We start from the raw sequence: 19,904 nt of genomic DNA, 5'->3' as shown, positions 1-19,904 counted from the left end.
GGGTGAAGGTACTGTAGAAGGAGCACACAACAAAAGAGGGCCATGCGCATGAGAGCTTACAACCTAAAGGGAAGGGGAAGACACAAGTAATACAAAGTATTATATTACTATTATATTGTTTTATTGTATACATTAACTTTCTGCAAAGTTTAGCCAAGGAGAATCTCACCCTCTAGGGTGCATTTTTAAAGCCTGCCAGCTGAGTTGGCCTGCGCAAAAGACAAGAATTGCTGGGAGGACATTTTTCCCATTGTGGGAACTTAGGATGCCTTGTACTGTGAATGGCCAGTGAAAACTGTTTGTCATGTTCTACCCAAAAAATCCAAACATCATATATTGAAAAAAAAAAAAAAAACACAACTAAAGTATACGAAAATTACCATGTAATGTACTTACTTTCCTCAACCAGCACTTGTGGTTGCTGAGAGGTGGATTCTGGTTGGCTCAGGAATAGCAGAGGTGATGCTGCCAGGTCAGCGGACTGCGGCGAATCCTCCACCACCGCTGACTGCACCTGTTGCTGTTGGCTACCACCTGGCGCCTCCGGTGTGACCACCTGTTGATGTTGGCGGTGGTGTTCGGAGCTGCGTTGGCGTCCTGTTTGAGACCATTATGTGTTATCTTATGTGTATTTTTGTAATGTATTCACCATACACAGCGAATACATACATACATGCAGCGAATGGTAGCTTGGAATGCTAAAATGGTACTCATGTCAATAACATTAAATTTGTAAAAAAATGTACACTTAAATTTTTAACATATATATAATAGGACATAACCAGAATAATCGCAAATAAGACTAACATTATTCATACGTTTAGTATGAGAATGGTCAGAAAATAGGCCTTTTCTGTCCATATTTCCTGTGAGAAGAAAAAATTTCATTGCCATATTATTTAGTGTTTGAGCACGACTTACTAGCAATAATTTCAGCCCTCAAATGTGCAAGAAGGTCGTGCTGCCGTCTCCGCAGATCACTCCATCGGCGTTGCAACTGCACGATGGAGCGGCGGGTACCAACCTGCATACGCAGACGCCTGCACACGGCTCTGTATGCCTGCAGTTTCTCATCATTTCCCACATACCTCCCTGCGGGCTCAAAACAACGGTCCATCGTTGCTGTCAGCACCCGCAGTTCGGTATGTGAGAATACTGCAGACCTCATTTTGTCTCAGAAATGACAGTTTAATATCCTGCTTACCGATTGGTTCTCAGTGCACGTCGGTGCGTCTGCACGTCCATCGCGGAACCTGTACTAAGATGGCTGACTGACCTGTCAATCACTGCTCAAGCGTGCCTAGCGTTCTGGCGCGTACGCAACTGAACGCACCACTATAAAATCGCATACATGCGATAGTTCGCCCTGACAATTTCTGCATGGCTTTTCTAAGTTGTTGCTGTCAGGAAACGGTTAATATTGCCACATATTGAGGTAAGTAACATGGGCCTAGGTCTGCTACCTGACATAGATAGCGTGGTAGGAAATGAAATAATTGCACTTTCTTTTTTCCTTTTTTAGATTGTACTCACTTTGCCCAAAAAAACCTTCAAAAACAGGAGAACCTTGCTCCATTTTGGGGTAAGTAACATGGGCCTAGGTCTGCTACCTGACAGATAGCGTGGTAGGAAATGAAATAATTGCACTTTCTTTTTTCCTTTTTTAGATTGTACTCACTTTGCCCAAACAAAACTTCAAAAACAGGAGAACCTTGCTCCATTTTGGGGTAAGTAACATGGGCCTAGGTCTGCTACCTGACAGATAGCGTGGTAGGAAATTAAATAATTGCACTTTCTTTTCTACAGGAGAACCTGAACATGTCTGAACAAGACTCCAATGGGCCATCCGGCTCATCATCTGCTGCTGCTGCTGCTGCTAAAAAAACACGGCAGCCTAATTTCTCAAAAAATGAAATCGACATTTTGGCCGAATTGGCTGTTGATAGGCTCCACTCCACTCCGCGTCCACTCTCTGCACCATCAAAAGCAAGAATATGGGAAGAAATTACAAATGAGGTCAATGCCGTGGCTCCAATCAGACGCAAGGTTAATGAGGTCCAGAAAAGGTAAATATTTAAGCGTACAAAAATTGGTTAAATGTGTCCAGATTTTGTGGATAATATTATCCTGCTAATGTGTATATTTTGCACACAGGTGGCAAGACTTCAAACGCCGCCTAAAAGATAAAATTTCTGAACACAGAAGACATGCAAGAATGACAGGTGGACCTCCAGCAACGCTGGAATTGACTCCATTGGAGACCAGGGCATTGGCCTCTTTGGATGCGGAGATGGTTCAAGGTGTGGGCCGCATTGACACCGGACGTAGCCCAGCCGCCATCGAGCCTATCACAGCTACAGGTATATACACACACATATATATATATATATATATATATAAATATATCAATTCACACTAATTACCTAAGGACGGCATTATTTATTTCATTTTTTCCCCTTGTAGGGCCCAATACAGCGGAAGAAATTTCAGAGGATGAGCTGGTGGAGGAGCCACGTGATGTGGAAGAGCATCAGATGAGTGAGGAGCCAAAAGTCAGTGAACGGGAATCACTGCACGCATGCTATCACAGTATTAGAGACACAAATGCCACTATTGAGTCCAATACCACAGATATTGCCACAACCCTCACCCGTATGGAGCACACTTTACACAGTAGCCTCACCCGTATAGAGAGCACTATGGACTTAAACCTTTCATCTATCAACACTACCCTTACCCATCTCACTGACCTTATTGCAGTGTATATCACCAATCCACAATCACGCATATCACAGGAATCTTCTCCTACTTCTTTCTCTCCATCTCTTAGTCCCATGTATCAATCATACTACACTTCACCCGATTATCATTCCACAAGTAGGCCCTATCGCGCGCACCCGTCTTCACATATTGAACAACTCCACTCTCAAGGTTCTATTGGTTCTAGTCTAAGACCCCAAATGCATCGCCATCATTTTTAAACCAACCCATATGTTGACATTGAACCATATTTTCATTCTAATCAGCAATACAACTATTATTTACCACCATCTGCCCCATCTGCCATCTCTGCCCCATCTGCCATCTCTGCCCCATCTGCCGCATCTGCCATCTCTGCCCCATCTGCCATCTCTGCTCCATCTGCCACCCTTGCACCCCATGCACCCCCTGCACCCCGTGCCACACAATCGTCGGCTGCTGCACAGTCACTCCCTGCTGCTCCACTGGCCTCTGCTTCCTCACCACTGTTGCCTTCTATGTCACGGGTTACCAGAAGCCAGACTCATCCTCGATATGATGCAACCATTATACCAGCAAAGAGGCCCCGTAAAAAAAATAATTGTTTGTTTGATGTGTTTTTGCTATTGTGTAAATAAATTGTATAATTATAAACTTATTAGCTATGTATGTTGTATTTTTAAAAAACATTACAAAAACACTTACAAGAGAAGTAGGTGTCCAGGACATATTGCTTGAAAGACACAGCATCAACTGATTCTGGAGGGCTGGGGTCAGCATCTAACACCTCATGGACAGCAACCTCAGCCTCCTCCACCCAAGGAACCCCACTCCTAATGGCGATGTTATGGAACACCACGCACAGAGCTATGATATCACACACAGTGGATGGAGCATACATTAGAGCACCACCAGACCGATATAGGCACCGGAATCTGGCCTTTAAAAGACCAAATGCCCGCTCCACAACCGATCTAGTGGCTGTATGTGCGGAGTTGTATGCCATCTCCTGCTCCGTACGTGGGTTTAATAGAGGAGTGAGGAGCCAAGGGCGAAAAGGGTATGCGTTATCTCCTACAAGGGGTGACAAGAATGAAAAAGTTTAAAAATATGAGCGAGTGTCATAATTGTAGACACAAATAACTATATCTGTGGCAACAAGACAGGCAACATGGATGAGAAATAATGGCAAAAGAAGCAATCAGACACATAACATATTCAATGTATTTGTAACCAAGGTTTAAGTTTTTGAACAACTTTTCATATGGGCAGCTATCCATGTTGGATTTTAAGGTAAACATCACAATTAAATGTACTTTTGAATGATATTGCAATGTGCCTTTGTAATATATCTACTTAGCTACCAAACTTAAGACATTACTATTTCCACTTTAAACTACTACATACATGACATGTTTGTTAAATAATAAAAATACCAAATAGCCACGCATCACCATTCGGCCTTGCACCACCTTGCCTCAGTTGCAATCTTTCCCACATCCCTGATTGCCGGAAGGCAAAGGAGTCATGTGTACTCCCTGGCCACATAGCTACCAGGTTACGAATCTGGAGAGAGGCGTCACATATAGCTTGGACATTTATAGAATGGAAATGCTTGCGATTTAAAAAATTAGCAGCATTCCCACCGGAGGTGACCAAGGCTACATGAATCCCATCGACTGCCCCTATGACATGCGGGAAACCGGCTATGTGGGAAAACTGCCGTTTTATCGGCACCAGGGACTCATCATCGAGTGGCAGATGTATGAATTGCCTTAGACGTGACAGAATTGCCCCCAGAACAACCTTTAGCACATGACTGAAGGACTTCTGGGACATCCCTGAAGCAACTCCCACAGTGGTCTGAAATGACCCTGTCGCGCAAAAGTGCAATACCGCCAACAGTTTAGTCAATGGCGGTATTGCTGTTGGGCTGTTGCGCTTGGGCTCCAGGTCAATCTGCACTATGCGCAGGGTGTCCAGGATGACACGAGGCGGGAGCCGATAACGCCGCACCACCTCAGCATCAGACATGCCAAAGAGGCTGACACGTGGCCTTGGTCGGCAACGATGGGTTACTTGCTGATTTTGGGGGCGGCGATGCTGGTTGCCCTCCTGTGCTGCCACATGTGCCTCGGTCATTTCTAAGAAACGCTATATTTGAAAAGAGAAGGATGTAAAAAAATAATTCAATTAACTCATAGTTTGGAAAATGTCACTCCTATTTGCACAGGAAACATTGACAATATACTTACACCAACAAGTGGGTTGGCCAAACTCATAATGTGGCTAAAAAAACAAAACAAAAATTGTCAGAGGGTGAATAAGAAGTTATTCCATCTGCTTCTATGCTATGTCAGGTTGCAGACCTAGACCCATGTTACTTACCTCAAAATGGAGCAGGATTATCCTGGTCACTTGCAAACAATTGTCAATGGGAAACTAAAATAAAATAAAAAATACAATTATTCCATCTGCTTCTATGCTATGTCAGGTTGCAGACCTAGACCCATGTTACTTACCTCAAAATGGAGCAGGATTATCCTGGTCACTTGCAAACAATTGTCAATGGGAAACTAAAAAAGATAAAAAAAAGTAAACAAAAGATAAAAATAATCTACAAAGTACTACACAGCCCAATACAAGCAAACTATTGTCTGTAACTGTTATCTGAAACAAAGTATAACACCCAAAATAACAAAAAAGTCCAAGACAATTCAAACAATAAAATGTTAAAACAAATCAACCAAAGAAACCATAGTAATATCTTAAAATATATCATGCAAACATACCAGTAAATGAATCGGCAGTGAACAGGGCACATCATCTACGCCGAGCTTCATAGCAGTGGTTAATTAGCAGAGAGTATACAGGTGAGGGTCTGCATGCGTCCTGATCAAATGGGCGTTCCTTCGGAAAAGTTGTGTGTGCTCGTGGTTTAGATCTGAGAGATAAACTAGACCCTTGGCAGGCGCACAGCATACGCCACCACTAACGCGATCAGCCCTGTTCGCACCACTATGACTTGGACGTAGTTAGACGGGTACGCCCCTATGAGAAATTGACTACGTCACCACGCCCCTCAACCTCCCTGTTCCCGCCCAGGACTCGTAGCTCGTCGCAAATGGGTTTTGCGATCGCGGCTGTAAAGTTTTTGCGTTCGCGAAAGTAAACTGACCCGGCAACCGAGCATGCGCACTAAACTTTGGCGTTCGCTACGCGCTGAAAAGGGACGTACGTCCCTTGATGACTCAGGCCCTCTATGTCTAATTTTGCCATAAGTGCCCCTTTTCCATGCTTTTTGACCATTTTTACAGTCCTGACAAAGGAATAATATTGGACCGAACACTTCTCTCTGTCCAGAACATCGCTAACCGATGCTCTGCCAGATAAGATAACTGCTGGATCAGCCTAAAATTTTCTGCTGCTTTCCCAGGAACCAGCCACAGAGGCAAAATTACTATATTCTAACTGGGAGGCTCTTGGAATTGGCCAGCCATTCGGTCCAACATCAGCTCCTTGACAATCTTATCCCTGACTATTGCAGATTGCATGTTAATTGACTTCAAATTCGAGTAAAACCCATGCCCCCCCCCCCCTGAAGGGATGCTTCTTGTACCAGAAATCCTACAACCTTCCATAAAAACACCTGTTTTCAACAACTCGGCTTCTTCCCTGTTTGGATACCTAGCCAGCCACACTAGCATCCTGCTCACCTTTACCGGCCTCCCTGCTCCAAACCTTATGGCTGCACCATTCCTTTCTTAGCCAAATATGTATCCCGTACTATACTGACCCCTCGTATTCTCTGTAAACTGAATGAATAAAGTTTGTGTACTTTAGCATACACATTGCACTGCCTGGAAATGCCCCCATATAACCAGAGTACACAAACATCCTGCTCAGCCAATTATCTATAGTTTTGTACGCATCTGCTTGTGCTGCTCCCTCTCTTTTTCCTTGAGTCCCACCTCGGTTAACGTAAATGGATCAACAAAATTGCCTTTCTCATTTTCCATCCTGGTGTGTTTTGGCAAATGTCCCGCCACTGCTTCCAACTCACAACTGACAGCTATGCTTCCCTGTACGAACAAACTTTCCTTCTGCGACTACACCTGCACAAGCCTCTTCCTTACCGCATCCACCCCGAGGCCCATTAGCTTCTTCTTCCTCTTATTATCCCTTACTACACGCCGCTGCTTCTTCAACGACTTATACATCTGCTCGTTCTTCGACTTGGATGAACTGTCGTCACCTGAACTGTCACCCACGCCCTCTCGATCCTTATAAAAATCCCTAACCTTAACATTTGTATTACCTACATCAATATCATCAATTGTACATTACAATTTTACACAACGTTACTATTAATCTCACCATTCCCTTGCAATGCAATGAATGTCCTTTTGGCTGCGCTGGAAATGGCGTCAGCCGAAGATGATGCACCGCTGGCTGCGCTGGACGTGGCGTCGACTCTCCAGTGTACCTTCTGCTGTAATCCAATGAATCACCTTTTGGCTACGCTGGAAAAGGTGTCAGCCGAAGATGGTGCACCACCCACTGCACTGGACATGGCGTCAGCTTTTCGGTGGACCTTCCCCTATGATGTGATGAATGTCCTTTTGGCCGCGCTGGAAATGGTGTCAGATGTAGAAAATACACCGCTGGCTCCGCTGGACATGGCATCAGCTTTTCGGTGCACCCTCCCCTGTGAGATGATGCACCGGCCTCTGCACTGGGCATGGCGTCAGCTGTCCGGTGTGCTAGTGTTTGGAGTCCCGCTGGACCGGGCGTGAACTCTGTAATGTTAATCAACAACTTCTGATTCCATTGTTTAACACCTTGAATGCCAGATCCTGGTATGAGTGTGGGTGGTTCAGAGATGAGATTTTAGCTGTATGGTGCAGACTTGTATACTTTTGCCACGATTTGTTCTAAACTCTCCAATCAGCCGGACTTCTGATAAGATATAGTAATATTTTTCAGTTATCAGACATGGTACTTAGGCAAATTTACCGACCACAGGGTCCTTGTGTAATATTAACTTATTAGTGCTATGCAATCTTTTATCAGACAATGTATGTATTCAGGAATAATAGCACTTGTAATTAGATGTAATAAGACACTTACAAGTACTATGTCCTTGTCCCCAAGTGCTTATATGGCCATAAACCTCCTAGGTGAATAAACAAACATATATCAAGAAGGGGTTTAGCTTGTATATTGTGCTTATAGGTGTGATGTGACAACCTGCTATTAAGGGAGGATATGCCTTCCTGTTGGCATCCAGCAGGAAGAAACAAACCCTTTTTCTGAAATAAAAACGCACAAGCTGGTATTGGCGTAAATAACAGTTTAATTTAAAATGAACAACAAATGCAGGGAAAGCAGTACGGAGGGTTCTTTTTCCTTTTACCAATTCCTCAACCTTTTTGGGATGCGTGTTCTGCCCACCATGTGGGCACCGCAGGCACGCCCCCTGGAATTTCTGGGGCGTGTTCTGCCCACCATGTGGGAACCGCAAGCACGCCCCCTGGAGCCTGCATCTTGTGTCCACACACCCTCTTTTCCCTTGGCACGCCCCCTCAGAGGCCCAACCATTGAAGATGGAGTCGGCAGATGGCTACCTTTTCGAGGTGATTATGCACCGATGCTGGCTCCCCCCATAGCTATACCTTGCGCCGCTTGGCCATGCCATACCACTGTGACAGAATAAATGAATAGCCAATATTAAGATAAACCAATACAACATCTGTAAACTACATACACGCATGCCATTGTCCTCTATTTAAAACTAAAACCATATACTGAACATGACTGAAAAGCACAAGCAACTTTACAAATACAGACTTTTCTTTCTTTTCTTTTTTTCTTTTTTTAATTGAATATATATACACATTTTTGGAATTTGGGAATCTCTACTCGATACTATCCCTTCTCTTCCTGTCCCTGCAAGATCTTAACCTTCCCCACTTGTTTTTCTAGTAAGTCTCTCACTGACCTTCTTAGTCCCCAGGTGTGAAAGTGCCTCCCTGCATCCCCCACCTTCCTGCTGCTTGTGCACTTGTGTCAATCCTCCTTATCTGGCTCCGATGCCAGTGTGACCCCTCCGCCCCCTTTAAGTTTGTGCTAATATTCAATGATATCTTACTGACTCTTAACCACACAGGATGAATTTGGTTGAATCAATAGTAAAAATCAGAGCAATTAGGCATGTTAACTACGTTATAGCACTACTACGGTATTTCACCACATTAAATAATCTACAGTCTTCACTGACGTACCTATTATTTAGTTACAGTTCTACATCAGCATTTTACAAATTACACATCTATAATATGCCTGCTATACTTAGCCCACCACCATAACATATATGCATATGCTTTATTATTAATGGAGATAATGAGTCCAGCTTATAAGTGATGACATCAATGCTGCTAATGATATATTTTAAAGGAGTCTAAACGCGTAAAAAATGAACCTGTGCAGCATAAATATGTTTTGCATTCACCTTGGAATGAAAATGCATTTGGTTGAGGAACGTTGAATACATTTAATAGCCTTACAGTATAGTAATAAATAATATATGTATGCAGACATGTACATAATGACTGTAATATAATAATTATCAGCAAGGTAGTATCCTATATCTATATATATCACTGCCAAGTAGTTATTTAAGGTAGTAATTTAAGGTAGAGTATCTATAAGACTACATCAGCACAGGACAGACATGTCACCAAGAAGTGGCAGGAATAGATCATATATACCAACTTTCAAAACTTCATGTGATAGAGGGAAGGAGGGGCGTTGTTGACGTTGTCGCGTCACCATAGCCCTGCTCCCTCTATAAAATGTCAAAATTCACGGCATTGCATAGCAGGGGCGGGACTTAATGACATGATAAAGCCCCACCCCCGCCATTCAATGCCGTGAATTTCAGCAAATCTGGGAGATTTGCCCACTCCACCGGAATTCCGGGAGGACTCTCCAAAATTCAGGAGCCTCCCGGAAATTCCGGGAGAGTATGCAAGTATGGAATAGATTAAGGAAAAGAAACCACAGCATGTATATATTCTGAGTGACTACAAATCTTACTTGTAAGAAATAAATGTTTATAATAACATATATGATTATTCCTTATTGTAATTGTAACCACAGTCTGGATATAACCTTGTCCCCTCCTGGTAGTCAGCCTGATCAACATACAACTTCACTCCCGGTTTCCTAAATTAATCATGTCAAACAAAAGAATGTCTGGGAAAGGGGGTGTTAGTACCATCAGCATGCTGGTTTATGTATGAAGTAGATCAATGTAAACACTGTCTCAAAACAACAACAAAAAAAACAAAGTCCAAATTATGTCCTTGAACTAAGCAATTATGCCTCTGCCTTGTCCCACCTTAGATAGAATTACTTTGTTACATACATTAACTTGCAAGTATCATAACCCAGAAATCTCTGCTTAACAATTGCTATGTGAGTGCAATACAAGTCCACTAACATTTATACTTTAGTTCACACTTCATAGTTTCCTTATTTTACTTATTTTAATGTATTTACTTTGTAGCATTAAAAAGACACACAATGTTAAATTAATCAAAATAAAATAAATGATTTTAGACTTTTTTTTTTTAAGATTTCATCATTTAAAATTTCTTTATCTTTATTCTGAATTTCTGAATTCATATTTACCAGCCCCAGGGCTGATGTCCTAGAGCATCCAGGTCTTCCTCTGCTAATGTAAAATCCTTGGAGGTCCAGGGCTTTGTCCAGAGTCCTTGCAAGACTGAAAAACTATGTATAATAAACTTCCTTCCCCCTCTCCTTTAACTACCCTCACTTTGTCCTGCCTTCTGTCTCGCCCTCTCCTTTTCCTGAGTGGCTCCCTGCACTGCTCAGGTGTAACAAAATAGGACAGACTTTGGTGTCTTTCCCCATTTGTTCGTGCCAGCTAGCAACCATCCTCCCTTATCCTTCTTCGGTGCCATTACTGCACCTGCAATTCCTTTAAGGCACCACAACAATGCTCCACAGTCCCATACAGTGTAGAAACCAGTACATACATAAACCAGGGTCATACAACGCAGACAAAATAAATGCAAGAATGAACACAAAGGGTAGGGAAGGCATAGCTCATAAGATATTAAGTGGAAGAGAGCACACCTGAAACAAGAGGAGCGAGTTTAGCTCAGAGTGGAAAATGGAACAGTTGTGATGGTGTATTAGTGTGAGTATCATAGGTGGGAGTAAAGTAATCTCTAATAAAATGGGTTTCAGAGAATGTTTAAAGATTTGAAGGCTGTGGAGAGTTCGATTGGGCGCGGTAGGAAAATTCATAAGTGGGTAGTGGCTTGGGAGATGTCTTGTAGGCAGAATTGAGAGGTGGTTATCAGAGGTGAGAGGAGCCACAGGTGAAAAGTATATCTAAGAGGATGAGAGGGAGAGTATTTGAAATGAGATTTGAGATAAATGAAGTGGTGGAGTTGAGGGCTTTGGGTGAGTAATTTGAATTGGATTCTGGAAGACACAATGAGCCAGTGCAGGGATTTGCAAAGTGGTGCAGTAGATGTGGAGTGGTGAGAAGAAAATCAGTATAGCTGCAAAATTTAATATGGATTGAAGCGAGGATAGCTGGGTGAGGGGAATGCTAGATAGATTGCAGTAGTCAAGGTGGGAGATGATGAGAGAATGGATAAGAATTTTGGTAGCATCTTGGGTAATAAAATCATGTGTTCTGGCAATATTCCCATGGTGTAGGCAACTGGGGAAGAGACTTCAAGTGAGGAATAAAGCAAAGGGTGGAGTCAAGCATGACACCAAGGTAGCGGGCTGGGAATACTGCAGAAATTGTTTTCTTATTGACAGTGAGGGGGATTTGAGGAGAGGTGATTAATCTGGGAGGAAGGAAGATGATAAGCTCTGTTTTCAACATGTTGAGATTTAGGTAGCATTGGGACATCCATGTGGAAATAGCTGTGAGATTATTGGTTACATGACACAGAAGAGGTGAGGTAAGGGGGAGAGGTAGATTTGGGTTTCATTATCTTAGGGGTGACACTGGGGGCCAAATGAGAAACTTAGTTCCCCAAGAGAGGAGGTGTAAAGTGAGAAAAGCAGAGGACGGAGAACACAGGTTCGTGGGCCCCCCATAGATAGTGGGAGTGGAGCGGAGCATGTGCCAGATGTAGATATACTAAAGTAGTGGTTCAATAGGTAGAAAGTGAACTAGGAAAGAACTGTGTCATGAAGGCCAATGGAGTTAAGGGGTCCAATAGGATGAGTATGGAAAGTTAAAAATTACCCTAAGACTTTCCTGTAAGTAGATCATTGATCACTTTTGTGATTACAGTCTCTGTGGAATGTTGGGGTCGGAAGCCTGATTGCAGAGAGTCAAGAATGAAGTGAGAGAACAGAAAGTGAGATAGACTGTTTTACAAAAGTAGCTCAAGTAGTTTGGAGGAAAAGGGGAGGAAAGAAATAGGGCAGTAGTTGGATAGAGAGGTTGGTTCAAGATTTTTCATTGATAGTTAGCTTCCAATGCAGAGGACATGGGAGAAGCCCAGAAAAGGGACATGCTCCAATCGCCATGGTGCATTTTATAGTCATCAGGAATTTAGTAGGATTAGGATAGCACTGTATTGTATAAATTTACAATATTATTCTGGAGCAGTATACATCTTTGTGAATATTACCAGGCCAACACTACCATTAGATAAACCTAGATGGTCACCCAGGGTCGCCTAGGGGGTCGTTGAAGGGTGCCCAAATAATGTCACTCATCCAGTGATTTTAACGTCCCCATAGGACATTAAAATGTCACATGGCGGATATCAGTAATCCCAAAAGAGGGTAAGGACCCCTCCCTTTGCAGCAGTTATCGTCCCATATCACTCCTAAACGTTGACCTTAAGATATATGCTAAAATTCTAGCGAATAGGGTTAATTCTGTGCCCCCCAGACTAATACACCCAGATCAGGTCGGGTTTGTCCCGGGTAGACAGGCTGCGGACAATACTAGGCGGATCATAGATCTTATCCAAAATATTAATGATAACAAACAACCCTCTCTCCTCGTGTCACTTGACGCGGAGAAGGCATTTGACTGCGTTGGCTGGCCCTTCATGATGCAGGCTTTAGCTGCGTATGGCTTCCAAGACCGCTTCCTCAAGGGGGAGTCAGCCCTATACCATAACCCATCGACCTCGGTCCAGGTGAACGGAGGCTCCTCTCCATCTTTTATTATTCGAAACGGAACCCGACAAGGGTGTCCCCTATCTCCCCTCCTATTTGCCTTGGTGATAGAACCTCTAGCTACGAGAATTCGTATAAATCCTAATATAACGGGGATACAACTACCTTCCAGTACCCACAAGATAGCCCTCTATGCGGACGGTATTCTACTTACCCTAACTAACCCTCTAGCCTCTCTCCCCAACCTATTTCAAGAGCTTGAAATCTTTTCCACAATATCAAACTTTAAGATAAACACATCCAAAACAGATATCCTCGATCTCCATATTCCCCCTAAGTTAAAGCAACTCCTAGAACTAAACTTCCCCTTCCACTGGAATTCCGAACACATAAGATACTTGGGCATAGCCCTTACCAGAAACGTGGAAAATATCTACCAAGCTAATTACCCCCCCCCCCCCCCCTCCTCCTCATAGCCTGTATAAAAAAAGACCTAAAAACATGGGAAAAATTCATGATATCCTGGGTGGGGAAGGATAACGTCTGTGAAAATGAACTTGCTCCCAAAATTATTATACCTTTTCCACACTCTCCCTATCAGGGTCCCCCCTCCTCTATCCTGAAAATGTTACAAACCTTAATAATGTGGTTTATATGGTCGAACAAGAGACCCAGGATATCTGCTCGCATTCTACAGCACTCTCCCGCGGCGGGTGGTCTTGGCAGTCCTAGCATCCGCAATTACTATTACGCTGCGAGGCTGGCCCAGTGTGTACAATGGTATTCTCCCTCTGGAACTAGGATATGGGTGGACATAGAGTCGGACATACTGGGTGGCTCACTGATTTGCTCTGTCCTATGGTTACCAGCCACACAGCGCTCGGTCTCTGTCCGAGCCCATCCAGTCCTGGCCCTATCTCTATCAACTTGGTCTAGATGCAATCGCTTAGCTTCACTCTCTCCTACTCCTTCGATTCTAGTACCCTTATGGTCTAACCCAGCCTTTACGCCCAGGTTATCTCGCTCTATGTATACGAAAAGGGCAGGTATAGGCAAACTGCTGTTACTCAATCATATAACCAGAACAGCAATATTTCCACAATTCTCGGAGTTAGTGGAACAGTGTGGCTTTGTTTCGAGACAGTTCCATCAGTATCTTCAGATTAGGCACTACCACCAAACAGTCAAAGCTCAACTCTCTTCCAGACCACCCACCACATTTGAGAATCTATGTCTTTCGGGCCCAACCTCCAAAGGTCTCATTTCTATTCTATATAATACTTTACTTCCTGCCACTCCGCCTGTTAAGGATTGCTTTCAGACGCAGTGGGAGGCTGACCTGGGGACTGTACTTGATGAGGAAGAATAGTCGGATGTATTTGATGGTACGGCCCACTGTTCTATAAATGTCCGCATTAAAGAAAATGCTAACAAATTGTTGCACAGATGGTATTATGTCCCCTCGAGATTACAAAAAATATATCCACAGACCAGCGCTGATTGTTGGAGAAACTGTGGTCAGACGGGAACATTCATGCATATATGGTGGGACTGTCCCGGGATCCGCCCATACTGGGCAGCAGTTCTGGCATTAGCCCCAGCAATCCTAAATGCTCACATACCACCTGACCCTAAGCATATTTTACTACCGCTGCCCCTCCCAGACCTCACCAAATCTGAGCACAAGCTCTTCAGGCACATTATCAGCGCTGCCACATTTCAGATAGCGGCCTCTTGGAAAAACCCCACACCACCAACACTCCAGATGGTCTGCAGTCGGTTCTGGCATACTTACCAGATGGAACACATCACTAGTGTGCTGAGGGGTTCCTCCGTCTCCTTCTACAAAGTCTGGTCCTCATGAGCCATATATCACAATCAACCTCCACTCCAGTTCTAGTGAAATCTAAGCATGGAAAGATATCCCTAAGCAAGCACATTTTTTTCTCTTACTTGATGCGTGAATCATTTACCCCCCCATCCCTCCCTCTGGTCCCTGTATAACCACCCCCCCCCCCCCACCCTCTTATACCCTACAACTTTGAAATGTTAAAACAACATCTTTACTGTATTAGATAAATATACAATTATCTCCCGAATAGGAGAGAACCATGAGTGTTTAAGTGTCCTGTTGTATGTAAACACGTGTTATCTATTACGGATTAACCTCTCGAGATTCTGTAATGCCTTTTCTATTGAAAAAGATGTTTCTAATAAAAAGTAAAAAAAAAAAAAAAAAATGTCACATGGCACACCAGTGAATATGTCATCGGTTGCTTCTGAATGTGACCGATGCGCTGAAAGTGTGGTGCTGCACTATTATGTCACAGCCCAGTGCAACACTCACAGTCCTAGGAGCAGAAAATGCTGACCCTATCTCCTCCTGCTACAGTATGAAGCAGCAGGGGTGGAAGTGCAACTCCTGAAGGTGGGCACTGCTACTAAGGGGTATCCACAGAGCCCCTGCCAGCTCAGATAATCCTATAACATTCACTAATCTTTGGGTTTCTAAAACATGGGTAATGGGACTTTTGTAAGGAATTATATAATGCTATCTACATACAGGGAAGGGTTAAAATATACAGGTAGGAGATAGGTCTGGAAGCATGTCATGCAAAGTACTGCCTAGGTCGTCCTGGACATGCATAGTAATGCCATTTATCATTACATGTGCCACTCCACCCAATTAGTACACCAAAATTCTCTGCCACATCAGAGATGGAAGAAGTCAGCTATGCTCTGCGTCTGAAGCAGAGATATGCTGCATGTAAGAAAAATTCTACCTAAAATGGAGTACTGTGGCTGTTAGTACATATGTGATACCCAGAAAACCGCAGGGCACTAGGACCCTGTGGGACAAGACATTGTCACAGCATGATACAGGAGAGGCACTTGGACCCCGGTAAGGCCAAGGTTGCTGGAAAGTTCCAGAGTTTTGTGACAGAGACTGTTGAGAGGAGGAGCCTCAGAGTAAGTGAAGTCAGAGGAGACATTTTGTGAAATGGGACAGGTTTTTCTGCTATGCTGTTGTGAGGAAATGCGAGAGATAGACTGCTGCAGAGGGCTGATGTGTGTTTCCAGGCAGAATCCTGTATTTGTTGTTATGTTCGTATTCTTGCTACCAATAAATATTGTCCAATAAGATTAATGTGGTTACAACGCACAAAGAGATTTAATAGCAATATATAGCAGAATTACAGCAACCATGATCATGTATAAGAAGGTACAGCAAAATACAAGAATGTATAACTGAATATATTATGCATAGCACACTGGAGTCCAGGTATCAGCCATCAGTCCTGAAGTCTGAGTTAGCAAAGAGAGTGAATGATACTGTCCAGTGGTTTTTTATGCAGTTTGAGTTAACAAAAAAACATTGATGATGTCACAATGTACACAAAGATAAACTAAGGTCTTTTTTCATTGGTCCATGGGTCAAGTCAGTCCAGTACAATGCAGATCATAGGTCAGTTCAAAAGATTCCTCTCCAAAGGTGGGGGCAGCTCACTCCAACAGCTGCTTAGGGGTCCTGTCTGAGGGAACCGACACAAGCTGGTGTGAACTAACCCTTCTTTACATGTGATGCATTCAGTATTATAGAGTATCAATCTTATAATAATCATAACTAGTGATCACATTGTGCCTAGCCACCGATACCTCATTTCTTCTGGTGAAACAAAGAATAATATAAGACCGAACACCATACATTTTTCAGGACCTGAACCATAAATACCCTTAATGTAAATTTATCTTTGTATAAATAAGTCTTACTAATAAACCAATGTGAGTTGGAACTTTATTAAATGTGTACTATGTATAAATGTAAGCGTGAATGTAAGTGTATTTGCACTTGCGATTGCATAATTAACCCTTTTACACCGTAGCGTACCGATCGCAATCGCACAGAAAAAGCATTGCAATCGTTATTGAAATGACTTCATGCAATTATTCAACTTCAACATTGTAAAGACTTGAAGACAAGGGTTGAGTCAGATTGGAGCTGACAACTATCTACACAACAGGAAACAGTTCTGTGTAATCAAACTGACTGTGTATTCTCACACACTACACAATATATCCTACATTTTAAAAGCTGTGAGCTAGATTTACAGAGACATTTGCTTAACATTTTGCTTAACAAGTGGAGTACCTCACCCAACCTTCAAGTACATATCTGAAAAGTAACTGCTATTTTTGATCGCTGTACTGAAGTTATAAGACTGCCATTGTAATTGTGTGCCTCTATTATAATAAAAGTGCCTCCTGTCCAGTTCTAACGTGCACATTTACAAAAGTCTGGCAAGTGAAAACATCTATGCTAATTCACTCTGCTGAGGGGGGACTTCATTAAAGGAGATTCATAGACTGATATCATTCACTTGTGATATATTATTTTAAATTAATGATCTTTATGATATTAGAGACTAGGGACCTGATTCATTAAGGATCTTAACTTAAGAAACTTCTTATTTCAGTCTCCTTAATGAATCAGGCCCTAGAACAGGGGTCGGCAACCCCCGGCACGTGTGCCAGACGTGGCACGCTGACCACTTTTGTCTGGCACGCCGACGCTGAAGCTGCTTCAGCAAAGCAGCCGGTGATGGCCGAAACGGAGCAGAAGCTCTGTTTCGGCCATCACCGGCTGCTTTGCTGAAGCAGCTTCATTACCCATACCACAGTGAAGCTGCTTCAGTAATGAAGCAGCTTCAGCAAAGCAGCCGGTGATTGGCGAAACAAAGCTTCTGCGCATGCGCAGAAGCTCCGTTTCGCCCATCACCGGCTGTTTTATTGAAGCAGCTCCCAGGTTTCTGGAGAAAGATGAGTCTACAAAGGTAAGTTAGGGCAGCAAATTAAGGGGCACATATATTTGGCATACTTTGTATTTGTGGGGGGCAACTGTGGCATGCTATATATTTATGGGGGCAACTGTGGCATGCTATATATTTATGGGGGCAACTGTGGCATACTATATATTTATGGGGGCAACTGTGGCATGCTATATATTTATGGGGGCAACTGTGGCATGCTATATATTTATGGGGGCAACTGTGGCATACTATATATTTATGGGGGCAACTGTGGCATACTATATATTTATGGGGGCAACTGTGGCATGCTATATATTTATGGGGCAACTGTGGCATGCTATATATTTATGGGGGCAACTGTGGCATGCTATATATTTATGGGGGCAACTGTGGCATGCTATATATTTATGGGGGCAACTGTGGCATGCTATATATTTATGGGGGCAACTGTGGCATGCTATGTATTTGTGGGGGCAACTGTGGCATGCTATGTATTTGTGGGGGCAACTGTGGCATGCTATGTGTTTCTGGGGGCAACTGTGGCATGCTATGTGTTTCTGGGGGCAACTGTGGCAAAGTATGAATTGTGGGCACAACTATGAGGCATAAGATGAATTGGGGACACAATTATGAGGTATGATGTGAACTGGGGCACTACTGTGCGGCATAACGTTTTTTTGCTGGTCCCTTACTGTTGATATTAGCCTCATAAAATTATATACCGGTGTGTATATATATATATATATATATATATATATATATATATATATATATATATATATATATATCCGAGAGGGGAGGGGGCGGCTACAAATTGCCCGGGCCTGCTTGGTGGCCCGAGTCCCCACTGGAGGCCTATCTTTTTTTATTTATTTTTTATTGAGTGCAGGGGGGATCGGTAGTAGCTAAATGCCCTTCAGCTCAGGTATCTTCAGACACCAGGTCATGTGACTGCAGTGGTCACATGGTACTCGGCAGGCTGCTGGATATCTTCCCATGCTGTGCAATGGAGAATAAGGTAAGAAGGTGTGCTGGAGAGGGGGCATGTGTGACTAAAGGTGCTGGGCAGAGGGGGGGGCAAGTGTGATAAAAGTATGTGGGCAGAGGGGAGGCAAGTGTGATTAAAGCATGTGGGCAGAGGGGACATATGTGAGCAAAGCTGCTGAGCAAGGGGGCATGTGTGAGTAATGCATTTTTCTGTAAGAGGGTGGCCTGGTGCTTTTCACCTGCTAGACACGCCCCCAATGATGCACTGCCACGCCCCCAATTGTACGACCACTTGCATGGTAAAAAAAATGTTGGCACAACATTTTTTTTTGCCATGCTTGACTACAAAGGGGGACACATGAAGTTGCTGTACTGGGGCCATGAATTTCTCTAGGCAGCCCTATATGTATGTGTGTGTGTATATATATATATATATATATATATATATATATATATATATATATGTGTGTGTATGTGTATATATATATATATATATATATATATATATATATATATATATATATATATATATACATATATCACACCCAACTGGCACACCTGGGCTTCATTAGATTTTAGCCGGCACTCTGATAGAAAAAGGTTGCCAACCCCTGCCCTAGAACTTTATTACTTTATTCTTAGACTGTTTATGTGATGTTTACTGTTAAGCATAGTTGTAATCAAATTGTTTAAGTTATAGAAGTATTAACATATGGGAATATAGATATTGCTTTTGTTATTCTGAAGTAAAGCCCGATAGTGTTGCCCATAGCAACTGCCAAGTTAAATGTACTATAAGGTACCGTGATTGAAACCTCAATTAGCTCAGGTCTGTGAAAACTATATTCAGATTTTACTTGTTACTAATCATTCTTTGTTTAGAAATATTTAAGTGACATTTTGTTCCTGTATAATAAATCTGACTTCACTTCATTAATTTGGTGTCCTACTTGTATTGGGGACTCGGGGGTTCTCTGTCTTATTGCCGTGTCGTGATCTAAAGAAGAACATCCGGAGACCTGATACAATCTGCACAACACTCTATTACCACCTACCTATTGGAGTGTTAACATAGAGGCCAGGAGTTTTTTTTTGCTTTTTCTTTTTTTTTTTACTAAAATACATACCATTCTTCCTAGACCACATAATTATGTCAAACTATTGCGTTTCTTTACT

General features: G+C 42.9%; 1 long non-coding RNA gene across 1 annotated transcript; it reads right to left on the bottom strand.

Annotated features, from left to right (window-relative positions):
* Positions 1-322: 322 nt before the first annotated feature.
* On the bottom strand, positions 323-5,018 carry LOC142107766 (uncharacterized). Its single transcript, XR_012680013.1, has 3 exons — positions 4,995-5,018; positions 3,445-3,813; positions 323-597 (listed from the first exon to the last, which is right to left on the bottom strand). It is a non-coding gene; the product is annotated as an uncharacterized LOC142107766 (long non-coding RNA).
* Positions 5,019-19,904: the final 14,886 nt, after the last annotated feature.

This window comes from Mixophyes fleayi, chromosome 1 (genome assembly GCF_038048845.1).
Source record: "Mixophyes fleayi isolate aMixFle1 chromosome 1, aMixFle1.hap1, whole genome shotgun sequence".
In the NCBI taxonomy this organism is placed as follows: Eukaryota; Metazoa; Chordata; class Amphibia; order Anura; family Limnodynastidae; genus Mixophyes; species Mixophyes fleayi.
Note: the sequence above shows the minus strand (reverse complement) of the source record. Positions and strands in the feature narration are given on the sequence as shown.